This window comes from Mizuhopecten yessoensis, unplaced genomic scaffold (assembly GCF_002113885.1).
Source record: "Mizuhopecten yessoensis strain PY_sf001 unplaced genomic scaffold, ASM211388v2 scaffold7493, whole genome shotgun sequence".
Taxonomy (NCBI): domain Eukaryota; kingdom Metazoa; phylum Mollusca; class Bivalvia; order Pectinida; family Pectinidae; genus Mizuhopecten; species Mizuhopecten yessoensis.
The window spans coordinates 370212-392219 of record NW_018407075.1 but is presented as its reverse complement, the minus strand read 5'-3'; the positions used below and the strand labels follow the sequence as shown (position 1 = coordinate 392219).

Below are 22008 nucleotides of genomic sequence, written 5' to 3'. Positions count from 1 at the left end.
ACTGGTCACATCTGTCACCGTACAAACTAGTCTCATCTGTCATCGTACACACTAGTCACATATGTCATCATGCACACTAGTCACATCTGTCATAGTTCACACTGGTCACATCTGTCATCGTTCACACTGGTCACATCTGTCATCGTTCACACTAGTGACATCTATCATCGTACACATTAGACACATCTGTCATCGAACATACTAGTCACATCTGTCATAGTTCACTAAGCTAACACCTGCCATTGTACACATTAGACACATCTGTCATCGGACAGACTAGTCACATCTGTCATCGTTCACACTGGTCACATCTGTCATCGTACACACTGGTCACATCTATCATCGTACACATTAGACACATCTGTCATCGAACATACTAGTCACATCTGTCATAGTTCACTAAGCTAACACCTGCCATTGTACACATTAGACACATCTGTCATCGGACAGACTAGTCACATCTGTCATCGTTCACACTGGTCACATCTGTCATCGTACACACTGGTCACATCTGTCACCGTACAAACTAGTCTCATCTGTCATCGTACACACTAGTCACATATGTCATCGTACACACTAGTCACATATGTCATCATGCACACTAGTCAAATCTGTCATAGTTCACACTGGTCACATCTGTCATCGTACACACTTGTCACGTATGTCATCGTACACAGTAGTCACATCTGTCATCGTGCACATTAGTCACATATGTCATCATGCACACTAGTCAAATCTGTCATAGTTCACACTGTTCACATCTGTCATCGTACACACTTGTCACGTATGTCATCGTACACAGTAGTCACATCTGTCATCGTGCACATTAGTCACATATTTCATCGTACACATTAGTCACATCTATCTTCGTACACACTAGTCACATCTATTACGTACACATTAGTCACATCTGTCATCGTACACATTAGTCACATCTATCATCATACTGACTTATCACATCTGTCATCGCACACACTAATAACATATGTCATCGTGCACACTAGTCACATATTTCATCGTACACATTAGTCACATATATCATCGTACATTTTAGTCACACCTGTCATCGTACACACTAGTCATATATGTCATCGTACACACTAGTCACATCTATCATCTTACTGACTTATCACATCTGTCATCGTACACGCTAGTCACATCTATCATCGTCCACATGAGTCACATCTGTCATCGTACACACTAGTCACCTTTATCATCGTACACACTAGTCACATCTTTCATCATACTGACTAATAACATCTGTCATCGTACACATTAGTCACATCTATCATCGTACACATTATTCACATCTGTCATCGTACACACTAGTCACATATGTCATCGTACATGCTTGTCACATCTGTCATCGTACACATTAGTCACATCTGTCATTGTACCACCTTGTCACATATGTCATAGTACATGCTGGTCACATCTGTCTTCGTACACATTAGTCACATCTGTCATTGTTCCACCTAGTCACATATGTCATAGTACATGCTGGTCACATCTGTCCTCGGACACATTAGTCACATCTGTCATTGTACCACCTTGTCACATATGTCATAGTACATGCTGGTCACATCTGTCTTCGTACACATTAGTCACATCTGTCATTGTACCACCTAGTCACATATGTCATCGTACATGCTGGTCACATCTGTCATAGGACACATAAGTCACATCTGTCATCGTACCACCTAGTCACATATGCCATCGTATATGCTGGTCACATCTGTCATCGTACACATTAGTCACATCTGTCATCATACTGACTTATTACATATGTCATCGTACATGCTGGTCACGTCCCTTACCGGAAATACTACTATATTAACCACTGTACACATTATTCGAACTCTCTACATTCGTGACGTTTTTCGGCGTTGATGCAACAGCAGTTGTTCTTTCAACGGCGTGTTTAGAAATCCCTGTACATTTCTAACACATAACTATAGGTCAGGGTCGTTTTGTAGTTTTAAGTGTTAAGCGTTAGTTTAACTGTTTCCGCCCTGCACGTGTTTGTTTGAGGTATTATGTAATGAAAGCGAATGTGGTTCAATTGATTCTCGGAATGGAACACCGACTGGTTTGTTGTATGTTACAAAATCAGGATTCAATAATCCGATTGTAAAACTTCGTTGCTTCCGTGTATAAGGACAAAGGGGAGAAATTAAGTTAGCGCAAAGATATTTGATTTGAGAACCACTTCAGCGCATGTCACGTGATACCAGAGCGAGAGCGATGTATGCACCAGGGACCGTGGTATTGTTAGCATTTACAGTAATATGGGTTACAAAGATATGGGAATAGACGTAAATATGTTTATGGTGTAGATCTTTTTAATGCACAGGCAACATTTCAGTAAAGTTCACCTTCAAGAATAGTGCCCTATTGCAACCTTCCTACAACGTTCTTCGTCAACTTTCCGGCAAATGTTCAATCCAACATTCAAACAACGACTCAAATCAACGTTTTAGCAAAGGTCACTATAAATCTTCCTGTGATGAACTAAACAACAATTCAGCAGCGAAGCTCCCGATTGACCTTCTAGCAAGTATCCCACTTAACCTTCCAGCAACATCCCAAGTAACTTCCAGCAAGGCCCCTACTCCACCTTCTAGTAAGTATCCCACTTAACCGTCCAGCAACATCCCAAGTAACTTTCCAGCAAGGCCCCTACTCCACCTTCTAGCAAGTATCCCACTTAACCGTCCAGCAACATCCCAAGTAACTTTCCAGCAAGGCCCCTACTCCACCTTCTAGCAAGTATCCCCCTTAACCGTCCAGCAACATCCCAAGTAACTTCCAGCAAGGCCCCTACTCCACCTTGTAGCAAGTATCCCACTTAACCGTCCAGCAACATCCCAAGCAATTTTCCAGCAAGGCCCCTACTCCATCTTCTAGCAAGTATCCCACTTAACCGTCGAGCAACATCCCAAGTAACTTCCAGTAAGGCCCCTACTCCATCTTCTAGCAAACCGCCCTTTCAAACTTCCAGCGAACCTCAAAATAAATCATCTATAGTAAAGCGCCAAGTCACTTTCTTGTCAATCCTATTAGAACATTTCAACAATTATCCCATTCAACTTTCAAGGAAAGCCCTCACTCAGCCTACCAGCAACAGCCCCAGTCAACTACGAACATAGTACTCCATAAACCTCACAGTCAAGTTCACAGTCAATTTTCAAGCAAAGTTCCAATCAACCTTTAAAGAAAGCGCCATACGAATCTTATGCAGTCTTCCAGAAAAATTAAATATCAAGTAAAAGTCTTTGCCGACCACCTAGAAATTTCGTAAACCTCTGAGAAGAGTCACCTCTCACTGTTCCTGCAAAATCTCTATTCAGTCTTATAGTTAATAAAATCAGTAAATTGTTCAAATGACGTTCGACCTTTTCTGACATTCCAACAAACGTTAATCGAGCACACTGTTCTCATGGCGTACTTTGTCTCGATAAATGACGGCTCTTGTCAATAAGAATACATATTATAAAAAAAATGGTAACATTTAATTTTCATTATTTTCGGGATAAACTGTGTTACTGCCTTAATTTGGATCGTCAGTGGTTTCTCCAAACCTTGTATTGGCGTTTAGCACCTAAGGTCTCTATCCTCAAGCTTTATTTTGGCCTTGAAGCGTCCATTGTGTGAGAGCGGTGTTTTTTCAAAGAGTTGTCTATGTTGTCGTTAGACTGCTGGCTACTTTTTACTTCAGACTTGGTATCGGTATTGTCCAGATCACAAATTGTTGTTTTGTATAATTCGACTTTGAACTGTTGGTAGTTTCGTTTGCTGTTGACAATGAATCAATAATTACTTTGCTCTTAAGTTATATAGCTTTTTGTTCGTTTTGAAGCTTGTACCATTTCTTTTTTTGTAAGTTAGGTCTTGAAACGCCCTTTATTTTTTGTTGTTGCTATTGTTCGAGTTCCTTAGATTGGTCCACATCGGCGGTAACTCTATACAACAAAATACAGAGTATGAAAGGAACGACTTTATCTAAGTGATTAGGTTGAAAAAAAAAAAATGAGTTAACTCAACTTTCATCATGCAAGTACGGTCCTAAATAAAATCATCTTTCATCATGTAAATAGGGTCCTGTTGCAATTTAGGAGATTAAATGCTCCATTAACGTTTTCACCCATGGCGCTACGCATCTATTTATTCCGACTGCTCATTCCAATGGCGTAGCAGTTATATTCGGAAAGTTTTCCTTTGAGACTGCCTTGATTGAACATTTCCTGTGGGCACCATGTTAAGAGGTTTAATAATTCCTGTACGTGCTATTTTGGTTAATTGGCCAGCGGCCTTAGTGTCCGCAATGTTTTCGAAGTGGATTCTTCGGCACGCTATGGTAAACTATTGACCATCTTCGCTCTGATTGGTGTCGAAAATCAGTCCATTCAAAGGACAGTCTGCTTACCCACTAGTCCCCCTCATGTTGCTTTCGTGAGTTAATTTTAACTTAATTCGGTAATATTTATATGACATGTCCTGTCCGCAGTCCTTTGACCTCGTGTTGACCTCCGGGTGATACAAAAGTCCAAACGACTTGAAACTAATATCATAAAGTATTATACATACAACTAGGGTTCCTGTTGATCCAGACACCGATCGATATTTCGCGAACCTGCCAGTAAACAGTCTGCAGTGGTCATAAAACAATCATAAACAATATTAATAGCTACAACATTCGTTTTAAATGCGACATCCGGGGGTCATTAAAAACCGTAGAGGTTAAAAACAACAAAGAGGTGGAGAAACGACGTCCATTTTGGGAGGAGAAAGAAAACTAAGGTGGCAGGGAAGGGCTTAAATATAATGGAGAGGGGTACGGGGGAGGGGGCCGAGAGAGAGAGAGAGGAAACAGCCGAGAGGGGAATGTTTGGAAGGAAAAGAGGAAAAACTAAGAGGTATTCTCAAAATACAGATGGAGATTCGTGTTCAGTGATTAATTCCTTGTTGAGAAAATGAATATTGAAATGAATGTTATCAGGGAAGGTTAATTAATTCCAGGGGGTGTTTTGTGGTATTGATTCGGAGTGTAACAAGTGGCTGTAGAACGTGCACAATCGCCATTACAGCACGTGCTGATTGGTCTAAGTAAAATAAATCGTTGGCATCTGTGTTGCGGTGATGCTTAAACGGGAATAACTGCTACAATAAAGCCCTGCTACAGAAGAAATTGCATTTTGCAAGTGATGAAGGTATCACGACCAAAAATAATCAAATCAATTCGAATACATATCTTCCTATATAGACAAAGAGCATTTATAGCATGTTCCATATCTATACCCTAATAGCCAGACACAAGTACTGGCGCAATTGAGCGCAATATAGATACATTAACAATATAATTGGCTGTAAAGAGCTACCCAGTCAATAAAGAAATAACGAATATATCCCATGCTAGCAATATGTTTTTAGAACACCATATATATAAAAACTGACAAAAATCCAATTTGGAAAAAGTTCGGCCCTGGTAATAACTTTTGTCAGTATTGTGTCCGATATTTACTAATTCCGTGGCCTCATATGTTTTATTGTTCCACATGATTGTGTTTTAACGCTATCATGTCTCCCTACTAAACTTGTATGTTGTCGGAGACGTTTCCTGTAGATCTGAAATTTCTTATTAGGACGGTAAACATAACAGCTACATATGTAAAAGTGCAGACACCCCAGAGCGCGTACATAAGTCGCTGAAAGCCATATCGGTCCGGCTGGCAGCTGACACTACATCGCGAGTGCTCTCTAGAACGGTCTAATGATCTTACTTGACCTAACATGTACATCATTTTTTATGAGTTTGCATATGTACTAGCTTGATATTCGGCCTCTCGTTCAAGCACCGGAAGTAGATTCGGCAGCGCCCCCACTCTATTATGTCCACACCATGCATTTCATGATTTGACACTGAACACATACATTGTCTGGAGTTTACGATAAAGGGGAATTTGTTTCTTGTGTACTGTAAAACAACGCGATATTCTCCGGACATCAGCTGTATATAGTAGTCACCATCAGCCCACCTTCGCGGTCCTCGTGCACAAGCCTCGTTTTGGTAAGTCGGCAATAATCTACTAGGATGTCGACATAAATAAGTCGTAAGTGGCAAGTCGTAAGTGGCAAGTCGATGTCACACCCGAGCATTAACACGATAAAAAGCCGAGTTACCCACTTACGAGATAATTATCTCGGCAAAATTATCTCGGCAAATGTGATAATATGTCGACATAATTTAACAGTTATGTCGACATCTTCTCAAATTATGTCGACATATTCGCAGATTATGTCGACATCTTTCAATAATTATGTCGACATACGTAACTCGTTAGTCGCAAGTGGATGGCAGAAATATGCCACCATAGATTTATCATACAGATCCGTAATTTTTTACTCTTTCATTTTGAGCGTAGCATTTGCGTAGGTCTTGCGTTGCGTTCACGTTTAAGGTGGAATGTACACGTACATTTTGTGTATATTCGTGTCTTTTTTTGTTTGTTAAACTACCCATATCCTTATAAGATGATACTGTACATTCAAAGAATAACATACCATACAATATGCAATTTTGTCAGGCTTGTTGATTTATGATACATATATAAAGAAAAAGATTTTTTTTTTTTAAACTCAATCAAAGATAAAAAAGAGACAAAATGAAACATTCTATTGGGTTGATGAGAAAGCACAAGAATTTAAAAAAAAACGCAGAAAAAAAAGATTGGAGACGGAAACGCAATAGAAATATTGAAATAGGTACGGCAGAGATACGTTTGTTTATTCAATATTCCTAAACAGGAAACAACAAGGGAAAAAAGCTTATTCTGTAGGGCGAGGACCCTTAATTCGTCAGTGCAGTGAGATAGAACAGGTCCGTTGGAATAGAGAGATTTAATTAACTCTAAAGATATGACGTCATTATAAGGAATGTTACCCCGCATAACACCCTAAGTCGGAATTCTCAAGCGAAACTGTTCAACGTAATTGACCCCTTCTGTTATTATAAACATGTCGTGTTCCTTTTCTTAATGTTTCACGTTATACCATGAAATAGGGTTTAAACTAATCAAAAGAGCGGCTGTACACTATATCGGCAGCATTTCAGAAGTAAAGTCATGCTGTGTTGTTGTAAAAATAATATGCTCATTGCAAATTAGTTCCTTCTGTACATATGCCTGTTTTTTTGCGTTTTCCCAAGGTTATATAGAATCACCTTGAAATTAGAACCATCGTTCTGAATAGTTCCGTAGTTCACAGGGACCTGAGAATTTGTTACAAATTAGCTATAAACTGTTGTGTTCAGGGTAATATTAGAAGTGTTAAGGGGTTAACGAGTTTATACAATTACAAGGGGCATGTTTACCGAAATTTGATGTAAAACCACGAAACGTCTAGTACTATAGTGTACCCTAAACACATCTGTTTAGGTCAAAACAGTAACAAACTCGCAGGTCCCTGTGTCTTAGCCGTGTGAAGATAAAAGAGAACGCCTTCCAAGGTCAGCTAAACCATAATCTGATCCAGCTTTCGTAGTGTAACAATGATTAATAATGTAGATTTAATTTGACATTGCTGTTATAGCGTTGTGTCGTAGTGTATATCGAATTAGGACCTGATTTTTAATCAAAAGCGAGTTCCTTTCCTTTCTTTTCTGTGCTGTAGAAGTCTGTTAGCGCCAAGCCGTAGTGGTTCAATACTGGAATTCAGTTATGGATACCTGAACCACTGTAGGCAAAACACCAGCAGTAATTATAATTTATCATACAAACAGTAACATCCCCTTAATTTGGTTACAGCTTCCGCATGGGAGGTTCGAGGTTCGAATCCCTGTCTGGCCTGTCATCGGAACAGTGTTGTGATATGATGCATTAGGTATTAAAGCGAATGTTCATGCCTGTTCCAATTCATAGTTACAGCTTTTGACCACGGTACAAGGATCATAAAGGCTACTTGTTCCGTACCGCCTTCTACACGACGGAACGACAATGGTTATTTCCATCGCACAAAGTATACTTCCTCGCCATCAGCATCGTAGATCCTTGCTTTTTACCAGTTATGTTCCTACAATGATTAATGAAAAGGAAAGGAAAACGTGACTATAGTATACTGTATATCATAAGAGTATGGCTATTGCGCTTAAAAGGCAATAACAGTGAGTAAAACCGGAAGTTAATCGGGGATGTAACATACATTCGTACGCATGACGGAAGCCATGCTAATATTTCATATTAAGACGGGAACATATGGAGCACTGAATGGTCCCCCTCATTCCGATAACTTTTGATGAGGTCCGTCGGGCTCGTGTCATTGGACATGTTTAGATTTGTCCCAATCTTGCAGTTCACGCAAACATATTCCTTTTAGTACATCTGAAGCTCTTACAATTCATACCTACTTCACTGTTCAGAATCAAGAATGCTTGTCGGTGGAAGGGCAGAGCAATTGTTGAATGAGATGTGTTTTTTGTGGACATCTCATCTTCCATTCATGCTCGCTAGCGGACATTTTGCATCGNTGAAATTGTCTAAAATTGACCAAATTATCGGAAACTACAAGTCAGCTTCGGATGGCACCTTCAAAGAGCATTGATGGGTAGATGTATGTGTACACGTGCAAGAAAGAATTTGTTGTAGCTGCGCATCTGAGATGACTAACATGCTCTCTGATTGGTCGAATTTAGATATCGTGTGATTTTACTAAAATCTGGTTTGTAGGATTAATATGTCACTGCAAAGTCAATAGTGGCATTCCTTTTCTGATTTGAGCATGATGGCCATCATAAACTGGCTTCTGGTTACTCGAAACTTAAATATTGTGCGATTCCGCTCAAATTGTATATGTATATGAGTATCATCTGTTTTCTGTTTGGACAAGATGGTCGCCTATATACTTTCTTCTGATTGGTCGAAATGTATTAACCGTTTTTGCTTAAATTTGGTACGTATGTGCAATATGGCGTTACGAGTTCTTTCTGATACATGTTATGACTATTGGGGTTACATTACAATAAGCACATACTCTCATTATTCTTCCTTTTTTCGCAACAGGTATATCAAAGTCTAAACAAATCAGAACAAACATTTGTATGATTATCTCAGCTAGGCCAGTAAACAGACATGCTGTAGTAAGCTTCCCTATACAGTGATATCGGAGCTTTGTTTTCACTTGAGGAGAAGGGTGTTAAGCGGAAAGGGAAAGTTTCATTCTATTGTACGCTGTCAGAATATTTCTATCCAAGACGATCTCCCGTGGTATCTGACAGCTCATCGTAGAGCGAAGCCCGGGAGAGCGTGCTGGCAGCTCCATTAAATTGGTCTGACATTTGGGAACGATAAAAATGACATAAGAACAAATAACACATCAAGTTTCTCCTAATTTAAATGTAGACAACGTTCAGTCTCGTTTTGTTTTCTAAGATGTATACAGCTAGTGTACGTGTGCCCACTGTTAGAGTGATAACCTCAATGATAACGCAGGTTACAGGGAATGTTTGTTTTTTATCAATTATCTAATTTGTGGGTTTGGCTGTCAAAGGTATCGAAATTGTCTATTTCACTGGTAGTATTTAGTTTAAATGCATCGATCACCGTTGCACTTTAGGGGAAGACTATTTCAAGATTTATACATTATGTAATTGGCTATTATCTCGACAGGAAAGACGAAAACGTATCGAATAATTCTAGTTTAAATGTACCGTTTCAAGGGTAAGAATGATTATGACAGATAATGGTGAAACTCAAAGACAATCTTAATGCTTAAGATATATAGAATTTTTGTTGGTTTGGTTTTATTTTGATTAACATCCTTTTAACAGCTACGGTTATTAAGATATTGAGAACGTGCTTCCATGTGTGTGTACTGAAGCTTGCATGCGAGTATGTGTGCTAGAGGCAGGGCATGTCGGTGTGTTTGCCTTCTTGTGGTAGCGGATCTGATGCCGATTTTAGAGTGCTACTTTACTGAATTACCATGCCGAAGGCCTCAGCACAGTGTTTCACCCGGTCACATTATACTGTCAGCGCTTTGACCACTTGTTGCGATTACCGTAAATGCTGAACGTTGAGCAAGTACATGTAATAGCAACCACCATTTTAAGGGCGGCCTGGGGACGACATGACTCATTCCCTTTCTCACCTGGGCGAACGTTAAACGACACGGCACGCTAATGTTAAAAGTGAGGTATTGCCAGAGAGGCGCTATAAAACAAAAAAGATGGTAGGAAGCAGAGAAAAATAAAAAAAAACAAACACGAAAGCCACGAATATAAATATTTAGCTGCAGTTTTTATCGGCTAGGAAAAAAAAACATATGCGTTGATCTAACCCGTCCACTTCAAGACCGACTACAAACAAACAAATTAGCAATCTGTCATTGACGAGCACGAACACAATGGTGTGATTCACTGTGCGAAATGGGTCGGATTACGCAGGTTTAGAATGACCTGTACACTAACAATGCATCAAGTGGCTAACTCAGCAGGTCTGTTTTGTTGGAGTCACACTAATTAGTGTGTTACATGTTATAAAACACTACCCAGTCTACAATAGCTGCGCCTGTCAGTTACATTCAGTCAGATATTGATGCACGAGCACGGAACATGGAGAATGTTCTACTACAACTGAAAAATGATTTAACCAACGAGTGGCCGAGTTTTTCCCTCAAGAAGGGATTTCTCTATTTGTGATTTGTGTAAAATTTGAACAGGGAGAAGAACTGAACAAGGTATTTATATTGGTGTATTTGTGAATATTATGCATATTATTGTCCCTTTTAGCGGTATTGGAGGAGTTGGGGATCACAGGGACCTGATAATTCGTCACAGTATAGCTGTGTTTGAACCTGAACTGATCTGTTTAAGGTGGCATCAGACGTTTTTGGTTTTAATGAACACATCAGTTAAGATCCAAACAACTTTACCGTATCAAGTGATCCTGTCCCTGTGCTCCGGATAAATGGCTCCTACACTGATCAAATACAAATTTATTTTGAAATCACGTATGCTATTTCTTTTAAAGACGCTCTTTCTGATTTAATGGTGAACGAATACTTTCGGAACATTGATACAATGTTGGTATTCAGTTTACTCAAAGGACATATACAATCTCATTACAATGAGTTATGCAACAGGGCGGATAAATATTGGCACAGGGTTCCTTAAGGTGGACAGTTTTGGCATCGACGTTGCATAGATGTTTTATTCATTGTCGCGTCACTGATACCCAAATCTCGCGGGACTTGATATCGCCATTACACAGCGCAAATGTAGTAAAAAATAGGGGTCATGAATATGCACATGTGTCAATCATAACTTGAATTTCAGAACACGGCACACTAAACTTAAGGCAGTTGAATAATGGATCACGTGACAGTTGACCTTTATTTTTTATATAAACGTGGATTATGTCAAAATAAAGTACTTAATGGCTGGGAAGCCGGCACAGGCTGGTGGGATGTCAAACTGGTCAATCAGCTGTCAATTTCTGTCTGTTATATATAAGTAACAATCTAAAACTATATGTAACAAAAAGCTCGTTTGTTGACCAAAGACACGTTACAAAGGAAACTCATTTTTTAGTTCCGTGGACTCGAAGGCATTATTTAACTATTTGAAAGACATTGGTCTCTATATAGACTCTGATGTCTTTTAACCCATCTTACCCTCTTTGACGTTGTGCATATTCCATATAATCTATTAATTATATATATATTTTTTTTATTTTAACCCCTTTTATTTTTATTTTTTGCATATACAATGCGAATGCTTTTAAAATATGCATTTTTATCAGATTTTATCTTCGCTACTTTCATGATTGTTGAATAAAATAAATAAATAAATAAATTACCATGGCCCTAAATGACCACAGTTGTCGATGGGCCGTTACACTCAAACAAACAAACAAACGTTATAAAGGAAGACGCTTTAATTCCTCCTAAAATGACTCACCTAGACCCCAGCATTGTTACTGCGAATGCGCTAACCATTGCGCCACCCAATTACCAATTTAATATTCATCATTCCTGACTACAGAAAGTTCGACCTTTTAGTTATTATTAGGCAATAGAGCTTTACGTTATAAAACTCCAGTTTCCTTACTCACTAAGACCATCTACCGTCACTAGGTCAACAACAGTGATGCATTATAGACAGTGATATATATAATATTATACAGTATAAACTTTATATATTTTATAACAATTATGAAATAAGTTATAGAAACTTATATTAATCACTCTTGTTGGAAGGTGGAAGGAAACCGGAGTACCCGGAGAAAACCCCACGTGGTCGGGAAGGTGACCTTATACTTTTTCACGTCCGATCGGGGAATCGAACCCCGGCCGCCTTTGTGAAAGGCAAGTGCGTTATCCGCTTCACCACGCGACCGGCCAGAATACACTATAGACTGCAAGGAGAGGTCCAGAGACAGGTTTTATCGTGAGTTAATTCTCAAATATAATATTCAATTTAAATTCTTATTATAATGTACAATATGGGAATTGTTTAGCTTTAGCGAATATGTTCTACTGAACAACTTAACTTGGTAAGTAACACGCAATGATACATTAAAACAAAAAACAAAACAATCATGTTCCATGGGCAATTAATCATCAATAATTGGCTGTTTTATTTTTCTAAATCTCAAAAGACAAAACTGTCGTTTTGACATTGTTTTTAAAATAAATGAACTGCAATTGGCGAAACATATTGCATATACGGAAGAAACCTACATATATACCGGTCTAGGCACTGATTTAGGTAGCTTTATACATGAAATTCCGCAATTATTCATACAAGGTTGCCCCCCATCACAGCAGTGTGTCTTTACAGATCAACTGAGGCTTTAAAATCGCATTCGTACGATCTGAAGCCCTCCTCCGCACCGTTAGAACAAATTTCTGCAGCTATACCGCTATAGTCATGTTAATTTCGCTCTTTCCCACATTCCCGGTGATGAAGTGTAATTTATGTAAATTATACTGTGCCCTTGGATCGCTGTGGTTTGGGACCCCGGGCAAAGCCCCAACCAACAACGCCATTACGTAATCACCATGTAAACAACTTCACACAACCGATAAATGCGGAGCATGTAAAATGGCGTCGTCATGTTTTTTTTGTTTTATTTTTATTTTTAATCCGTTACACAACATACGTGCCATCTGTCTTGAGCAGGCTTGATTGCATGTAGCATCTGTCGGGGAACTGTACCGTACTAATTTGATAACTGTAAGTGCATAATTACATACCTACATTACAGAATTTCAATTAAACGCACTCTGTATTTTTTTGCTTACATTATAATACATATGTATATACTTATTTCGGAACCCTTATTTCCCGTACAATCAATTTCACCGACCCATCCACTCACGGCTTTTCAATTTACGTTACGCATTTTAAACGACATTTTCTAATTTACAAGTGACGCGAGGTTTCCGGAGAGAGAAAGTATAGTGCGTTTTTTTTCGCATTTACTCATGGTAACCCTTGGCATCTGCTCGAAATGAGATGAAACAGTAGTACACGAATACAGTGTATATCTATAAACGGGGAGTTGATGTACGGGGATGCCATAACCGCCCTAATGAACAAATATTACCCCATGCAACTTTCTTAATCCATCCCAGAATACATTGCGGTCCCATCCATTCATCCCATTAAACGCCTTATCCTATTTCAAGATTCTTGAAAAAATAAACTTGCACAATATTGTATGAGATAGCTAAATATTTTTTTAACCGCCTTACATTAAATTCAGCTTTGTTTTCCTTCATCAATTACGCATAAGTGTGTGCTGTTGTTTTCGAATTCGTTAAGAACAGTTGATTACAGCTAGCTCGCAAATTCCTTCCGAAATACATAAGTTGACGAGTACATGACGTTGTTCGTGTTGAGTTCCTTTGAGATAATTGACAAATGATTGTAGTAATACTTTTTGGGGTCGTTACTCGAAGTCTTGTTACATGTACTATGAACCATCCATACCGGAAGCCGTCACTTTGTAACGGTATAAATCGATTTGAAATCGTTAGCGGTTTACAAATGAACGTTCTATTGCATGGAACATAGAGCAAGTAATCATATGAGAGATTAAATAAGTTATACATGCGTACCATAGACATAAAATATGCACAATTTCAAATATTGGCTTCGTTTAGCGCAAATACAAGATAACGCCTGCCGCTAATCGTATACCAAAAATGCAGCGAGTCAAATATGGTTTACAGCGAGAAGGGGTGACTGTCTATCAATTGAGACAGGTCGATATTTATGTAAAATCTGTCAATCTCAACTCAATATTGAAGATGAGTACCATTTTATTTATGGATGTCCTAGTTATCAGGAAATTAGACGGAGATTTATAAAAATGTACTATTGGAAAAAACCGTCAGTTTTTAAACTAGTACAGCTTTTAAGTTCAACAAATACTAAAGATACGTTGCTACCAATTTGAGAAAATCATCAATGTAAGGTGTACTGATGTCCACTCTCCACTCTGTGGCCCGCACATCATGTTATTATTTTGTAATATTTGTATGTGTATGCTATATATACAGGTGAGCTGTAAAGCTCAATGTATTAAAAGAATTTGAATTTGACTGACCTAATGCAAATTTTAACGGGTTGGAAGCGAAAAATGAGTATGACCGGTCTCGAAAAACGACGAGTCTGGTCATTAGAGGATTGATTACGAGATTGGAGAAGATAAAACGGTGTTTTCATATGGCAAGCCACAAAGAAGTGACGAGTTTGCCTCTCGATCGGATAATTCGGACACAGAAGGGGTACCGGGTATTTATTTGTTACTTGTCATGTGCCGATTTGTCCTGGCAAACTGTCGACATTCAGTGCAAGATATAGGTTCCCTGGTAGGCTACTCTTCGCCCGATAATACATATATAGACGTCATATAGATGTATTTCACTTGCTGTTTAAGAAATGTCGAATTATTGAATTTCGGCTATTTTGTACGTGACAGCGACATAAATTTATCAAATTCATTTCATGACACAAAAATCGCCTTGTCATAATATATCTCCACTTCTTACGCATAAAACAAGAACTGTTATACTTACATCTAATGAAATTGATCGTCAAATCGAATACAAGGGCTCATATTTACTTTTCAGTCGCAAGACCCTATATACACAGTACGAGAATAATTGCATTAAAAGGCTAATTGGATCAGTGTCATTTTGAAGCTTCTTACCCCACCTAGAAGACCATGAGACCATCGTAATTAGCAAACATTAAGATGACGCTAGGTTGTTCCAGGAATGTTCATTGCCCTTATTAGGGTACAGATGTAATTATTAGTTATCAGATATCTAGATTCTAGTAAGTTTAAATTAAGATTGTGTAAACATGTGTATTGAACGAAATTTGCTCAGTATTCAAACCTGGTTTGAACGCAAACGGGTTACATCAATATTAAACATGATACCGTTGCAGGTTTCATGCAGTAGGGATAAGGGATCGTGCGCGGTGTCTGAGGGTTATGCAGTGTATAGCTACAGTGTATATAGGTGTCTGACCATATATGATCACTAGCCCTCCAACACTGGGTCGCAGGTTCGATGCCTACCTTCACTGTACGAGGTACTGGTCGCAGGTCGGTTACTTTTCTCCAGGTACACAATTGTCCTCCACCTCAGAAATCCGTCGCTCGTCCTTAAATGTCCATAGCTGTTCTTAGGACGAAAAGCACAAACAAAAATCAAGGCATAAGGGATGTGAATATTACAGTCCGTTAATACTGATGTAGTTACGGGAAGGGCTGGGGAATATTCGTAAAGTTGTATTGAAATACTGGCAGTTATGTTCATTCTGTTCATTTTAAAGTTTGCGGGGCCATCATCTCAGAAATCATACTGAAAATGGAATGTGCGACGTCGGTAACTTATACATCACTAGTATCTGAAATTGCAACAGTGGCCACACGATGCGTTAAGAATTACAATTATGGGGCTATTGCACGGTAACATAAAATTAGCTTAATTCGTGGAAAACATCATACGAAATCGCCAACAGATGTCGACATTTGTTGAAGGTATTTTATTCGTAGGTTTGTAAATACTACCAGGAAATAGCAGCAGGTCGGTTTAACATGAATATACATGTAAAGGATATTCTTATTCATTTTTCTGAGTGGTTCATGATACATTTTAAACGAACTGTTTTACCAAATGATAAAACAGCAATTTCGGCGGGAAAATTGTTGTAGATTTCTGTGGTTACAATGCAGTTCTGTCAGTCAACAAAACGTCTACCGAGAATCGTTCGGGAATTTTCGTTAAAGTTTGCATAACGACAAGATTGGCCACAGTTTCCGAGTTGAAAACATTCACGTTTAACAATATTTCTTGGCTGTAAGCGTTGATAACATCGTTTTTGTAAGAAGGTCTATGACGTTCGTACAGAGCAAATGAAAGCATAGAGGTGACACTATAATCCAAGGGCACCGTCATCATATGACCTTAAAGTTATGATGACGCAAAACCCCCCAAAAGATCAGTTTGACGTCCGGTCACTATTTCTGACATTGGGGTCAGACACGTGACAATTAATAGTAATACTAGTAACAATAGCAGTGTTAATAGACTTTCCATATAATCTCACGACCATCATAGCTGTTTGTCTAGCCTCTCTGTAACTTCAAGCTTCGAAATACAACATGTTAGTTCCATGTATTATTGACGATACACATGTACCGCTGGGCTGACACATATAAACACAGCAGCTGCAGTAGGCCTTTAAATGTCGTCTCTGATCATTACGTAACAAAGTACGAACCCAGGTCAACCGTTCGGTTTGAGTAGTTTTTGCTGGAATTGTAAAACGTGAAACGGAGGGTGACTAGGACGGAGCGTGCGTATCGATTGCACACTTTCACGTCAGGGAGATTCAGTTGGGCTGGAGGGGTAACCATCGACGTCAGTCACTCGACGGTCGATTAGCAGTGTTTTATAAGGCGGTAAAGGAGACGTTCTGGCTCGACGTTTTTGATCGGTTAATACACCCGTGTTTGTACAGCTGGCATGGTATATATCTGACATGAGGCGCCGTCTATTAAACATGGCTGGCGTAGCGAATGTTTCTGTTATGTTCCGTATTTGGTGGTAAATCAGACCAACTCTGGTCCCGAGGCTGTTCTTCAGTTTCTCACAAAGGCGGTGATTATAAGACAGAAGATATTTGTCACCGAAATCAATATGAATGGCGTCGTTTGCCTGTCAGTAACTTGTAAGTAAAATATATTCATATCGCATCCTGTGTTTCGAATTACCATCGTGCCTCGAGCTCATTCTTATCTTACTGTGTATTTAATCATCCATCGGCCCTAATGTGTTTTCTCCTTTTCATATTGCTGCAGAATTTTGTCTGGTTAACAACCAACTTCATATTTTAACTAAATAAAAAAAAGGTGTATTATGTTGTCTGGTCTGCTCGGCGTGTTACGGTGTGTCAAAAATGATAAATCTGCAATTATGTCACTTCCTGTTGCATAATCAGACGTTACAATATTTTGTGGATGAATACACATAGATGTGTACAACATGCACGTCCGCGCAAGAAATGAGTTCTACACTAATGTTCATGTATCTATGACGTCATAAAAAGACATGAGCGTTTTTGCTTTTATTCACGTTCATACATTGTTCTAATGTGTATATGTTATACTTTTGGAAAAACAGAATTCATCTTTATCCTGTAATCATTTACAATTTGCGTCTCAAGAATTTGAACTGTGTAGCCTCGTTGGAAAAATCGACGCCATGAACGGAATAATGATGTAACGTCATGTGACGTCAGATGTGATATGCAATATACATAGACATGTATAAAGAGGGAAGATATCTAATAGTTCCTGTTAAATAACTTATTTTTTGTACTTATAACACGCTTTTTCATTGGTTTGTGCTTACGGGTGAAAGACCGAAAATATTGAACACATGTTGGTGACGTCGTACACAAAGCACCACTCCCTAATTATGAAGTTTCCATTCATAGACAACAGTAAATTACTGGCTTATCACTGACCTTCTATATCCCATCGAAAGGCAAATTTAACTTGGTACATTTAGCTCTTGTACAACTCACACGGACACGAGAGGTCCTTATTGTTGGTATTCTTGAACCTATCCTGATGTGTAGGGATTACTATAAAAACTCTCTGTAAAAATGCCACCACAAATATTAATGATGCCATATATAATAAGGTTGGAAAGCTCTTGATGTTGAAAAATTGACCCACCGTTATTTCCTCGAATTAAAAATCACTTTTCTGATAGGTAAAAGAAAAGAAAAAGAAAAAGAACTTGATCCAAACATACCAACTGTTACAGAATCTCAGGTCCCTGTAGTAAAACTTGGGGCTCGTATTTATGAGAAAACAAGCTTATTCCGCTGGTAACTATTACATTACTTGAAATATTTCATTCATCTTTTCCATTTCTACTACATTTTTTCTGGTGTCAATTTTGGCACATATAGATCCACTTAGAAATGACAAGTGTCTAACGCTTGGCCATAATTTACTCAAAAACAACATTACCGACCCTTACGTTCTAGACAGGAAAATCTTTCAGTTTGTCTCATTATACATGTAACTTCCGGTCATTATGACGAATGAATAATGTTTCAGTGTCATTTGTATAAAAACAAAATAACTTTGGCATTATATTACTGGAACTAATGGGATTTACAAAGGAACGCTTAATGGTGCCCCCGCTGTGGGAAAGTGGTTGAGGTGTCTGACCGTCTACCATCACTAGCCCTCCACCACTGGGTCGCAGGTTCGAGACCTACATTATAATTGTGCAGTCGCCAGGTACTGGTCGAAGGTCGGTAGTTTTTCTCCTGGTACTCCGGGTTTCCTCCAACAACAAAACCTGGCACGTCATTAAAAGACCGTTACTACCGTTAATTGTTAATAGGACATAAAGCACAAACAAATCATACAAAACCAAACTTATTGAGTAAATAACGTGAAACTTATTCACGTCTTGTGTTTCACCAATCCTTTTAGAATTCTTTTCCTCTAATATTTTCTAATTATCCCTATGATCACAATAACCTTACGAAAAGTGTGTTATCATTTCTACCCATGTGTTAAGAGTGTATGACGTTTTAGTGATGGCCATATATGTACATGACAAAATTCATCACCCTCGTACTCTGAAGCATGCCATTCTAGTGACGTCAGGAAAACCTATGTCATGTTTATATGAAAAAATCATTAGCCTCGTATTTGGATGAGTGGCAGTTATAACGCCATCGATTGACATAAAGTCGTTCGTTAAAATACTGGTGTATGCTAGATTGAGGAACATAATTTGTGATGAAAAAGGCCTGCAGACTTATCCATGTATGCTTTCAAGTTCTCTGTCATCCTCATTATGCATTCGTTACGATACGCACACAATCGTTAATTACTTTTTATATCGCTCGGACAACACTATCTGTAAGTATGATACGTACGAACTCTGGCAACAGATGGCGAAACGACACTTTCAGTTAATTACGAGTGTATGTCCTTTATGAGATAAGTGCAAGTCAACCAAACACTAGAGAAATACATGTTATGTGGAATGATTCACAGAACACTTTATTTTCTGGCCAATATCCCGGTTTAAAAAAAAGTATATCGGGGTTGTATTAGGATTCCCGTCGCTTAGTCAAATGCAGATAAATACACACATGCTATCTGGCAAATAAAGTACATGTACAAAAACACACGAGGGAATTTGAGCAGTTATTGTCGTCAATATCGGTCTAAATATGTCCACAGGGACGATCGTCATTACAAAACAGAAACTCGCATTTAGTGTTTGTCTGTATACGTCTAAGTACATATAGCTACATCTATACACACGTATTTCAGGATATGGCATAGACTATGTAGTTTTATCTTGTCTTCTTTTAAATACGAAAACCTGTAAAATGTTTATATCTCTGTGGTGTGAATGCCGTTGGTTTAGAATGAAACACGCTTGTTGACAAATGAAAAATGACGTAAATTACGACGCAACATTGCATGCATCCCTCAATGGCTGGCGTTAATACTTTCTGATGTATACAAACGTTCCTTAAGGATCCCCATACCACTGCCAAAATAGTAACTTCTCATTGGAAACTACTCATTGGAAACTTTCAACTGGAATCATATTCCTGATATTCTGAGTTTAAACTGGTCTTCAGATTATTAAACGTTCACTCCAGTGCCCTAACCAAATTGTCCTACAGTTATATCATAAACGAAAATCAGGACAGGTTATTGTAGATGTGAAAAATCCCAGTGCAGTGGGATAGGGGTCCTTCTAGTCACCTAACGGGAAATCCTCGTTATCAGGCTCGCTTTTCGTGTCAACAACATTTCAGGAAAAACGACAGGCGTAGCTACAAACACGTTTACACTGAGTAATAGAATGTCAGATTTTGAGAATAAAACGTTAAATTTTATTTTTCAAAATTGTGAAATTGATGTTTAATACCCCGCAAGAAAATAGTTTGTCATACACAATAATATGACCTTGTCACGTGATTGGTTTGGATTGGATTTCGGGGAGAATATATGAATTCCGCTCACAGTTTTGTATCTGATAGGTCTAAGAAAGACGTACATTTTGAGGATCGAATCCATAATAATGATAGATTGCATTTTTTTTTCTCATTGTTAAAATATTACATCACAGTGCAAATGTTCAATATTACATAATTTCCTAGCAAGGGGTACACGGTGGAATTGTTTAGAGGAATTGAAACAAAGTTACGGATATCGTAAATCAGATAAGATGTTTGTATTGATATTGACATTGATAAATGATAATATATTAACTATTGCGTCACCGTAATCCAGGACTTGTAACATTCTGTCTTTATGATTGATTAAAGCACTACACAGTTAACGTTTTAAATATCTTTCCGATACAAGCAGCTTTGTAAGATCACGATCCTTTAAATTTGAGATGAGACGTAATTGTTTAGCTGCTTCCTCCAGATTATATTGACTTTCTAGTCAGCGAAAAAGGACACAAATTTCCGCTGTGTTTTGGTTTTTGGTTATTTGTCAAATTGTGTTCTTTCTCTCGTCATGTGTCGCAATGCTGGCGACGTTTGTTAGCGGTAAACCCACAAGGTGTCGCCAAAAGTCTGATCTCGTCTCCCCGGGAGCCTGTTTGGGCTCAGCCATGGATTTCCGTGGTGCCAAATTTTGAGATCCTTAATCGCTTTTCTCTCCTGGAAGTCGCGATTTAAACTCAAGTTGTCTTAAACGTTGGAAACATCAACGGGACAGGTCCGCAGGGAAATGTTAATTTCCCATATTTGGTATTTGTAGTGAGCGGATGTACGTTTTTACGCATGCGTGCTTCTTTGTAGGAGTTCGAAGTTCTGATCAATTAATTCATTGAAGTTATATTTCCGTTGTATTATTGGAAGCGACAATCTTAATACCAATTCACTTAATTTGAAAAAATTAAGATTCAAAAATGAATTAAATCAAATTTAACTAATTTGATTTTAAAATTTAACTTTAAACGAAATATTTAATTAACAAAATGAGTGAGGCGAATATAATCGGTTTGGATTTGCAGGAATTAACTTTCCTAAGCAGATGGTCCATTAAGATTTAATTATTCATTCATGTTTTAAAAATACAAAAACAAGCAAAAAGGATTATTCCTAAACCTGACCCAACGGTAGCATCTGCTTTAATAAACGGAAGACTTTACATTCCGAAATTCGAGCGAAATTTATGGACGCAGAGGAACCATAAAGCCGGTTACATAATATAAATGTCTAAGCTCGGGCTTATTTCTTTGTGATAGAATCTCTAACTCAACCGTATAATAAACGTGTTATGTCAAAAACATTTAAAGACAAATCCAGTGTCATTTCTTTTTCTTGCACTGGTGAGAAATGATTTATAATAACAAAATATCGACAATATTTTTTCTTTTTATTTCCGTATTCGCGGAAACACTACCATGAGTCGCCACAGAAGA

General features: G+C 38.3%; 1 protein-coding gene across 3 annotated transcripts in view; it reads left to right on the top strand.

Annotated features, from left to right (window-relative positions):
• The window catches only part of LOC110453751, a 54618-nt gene that overhangs the window by 1654 nt on the left and 30956 nt on the right, over positions 1 to 22008 (top strand). The window contains exon 1 of one of the 3 annotated variants that reach the window (XM_021502883.1): positions 10562 to 10728. The exons of the other annotated variants lie outside the window; for them this stretch is intronic. The gene's annotated coding sequence lies outside the window, so the exon portion shown is untranslated. Of the gene's footprint in view, positions 1 to 10561; positions 10729 to 22008 lie in introns of those variants that run through there. 3 annotated transcript variants of the gene reach the window in all.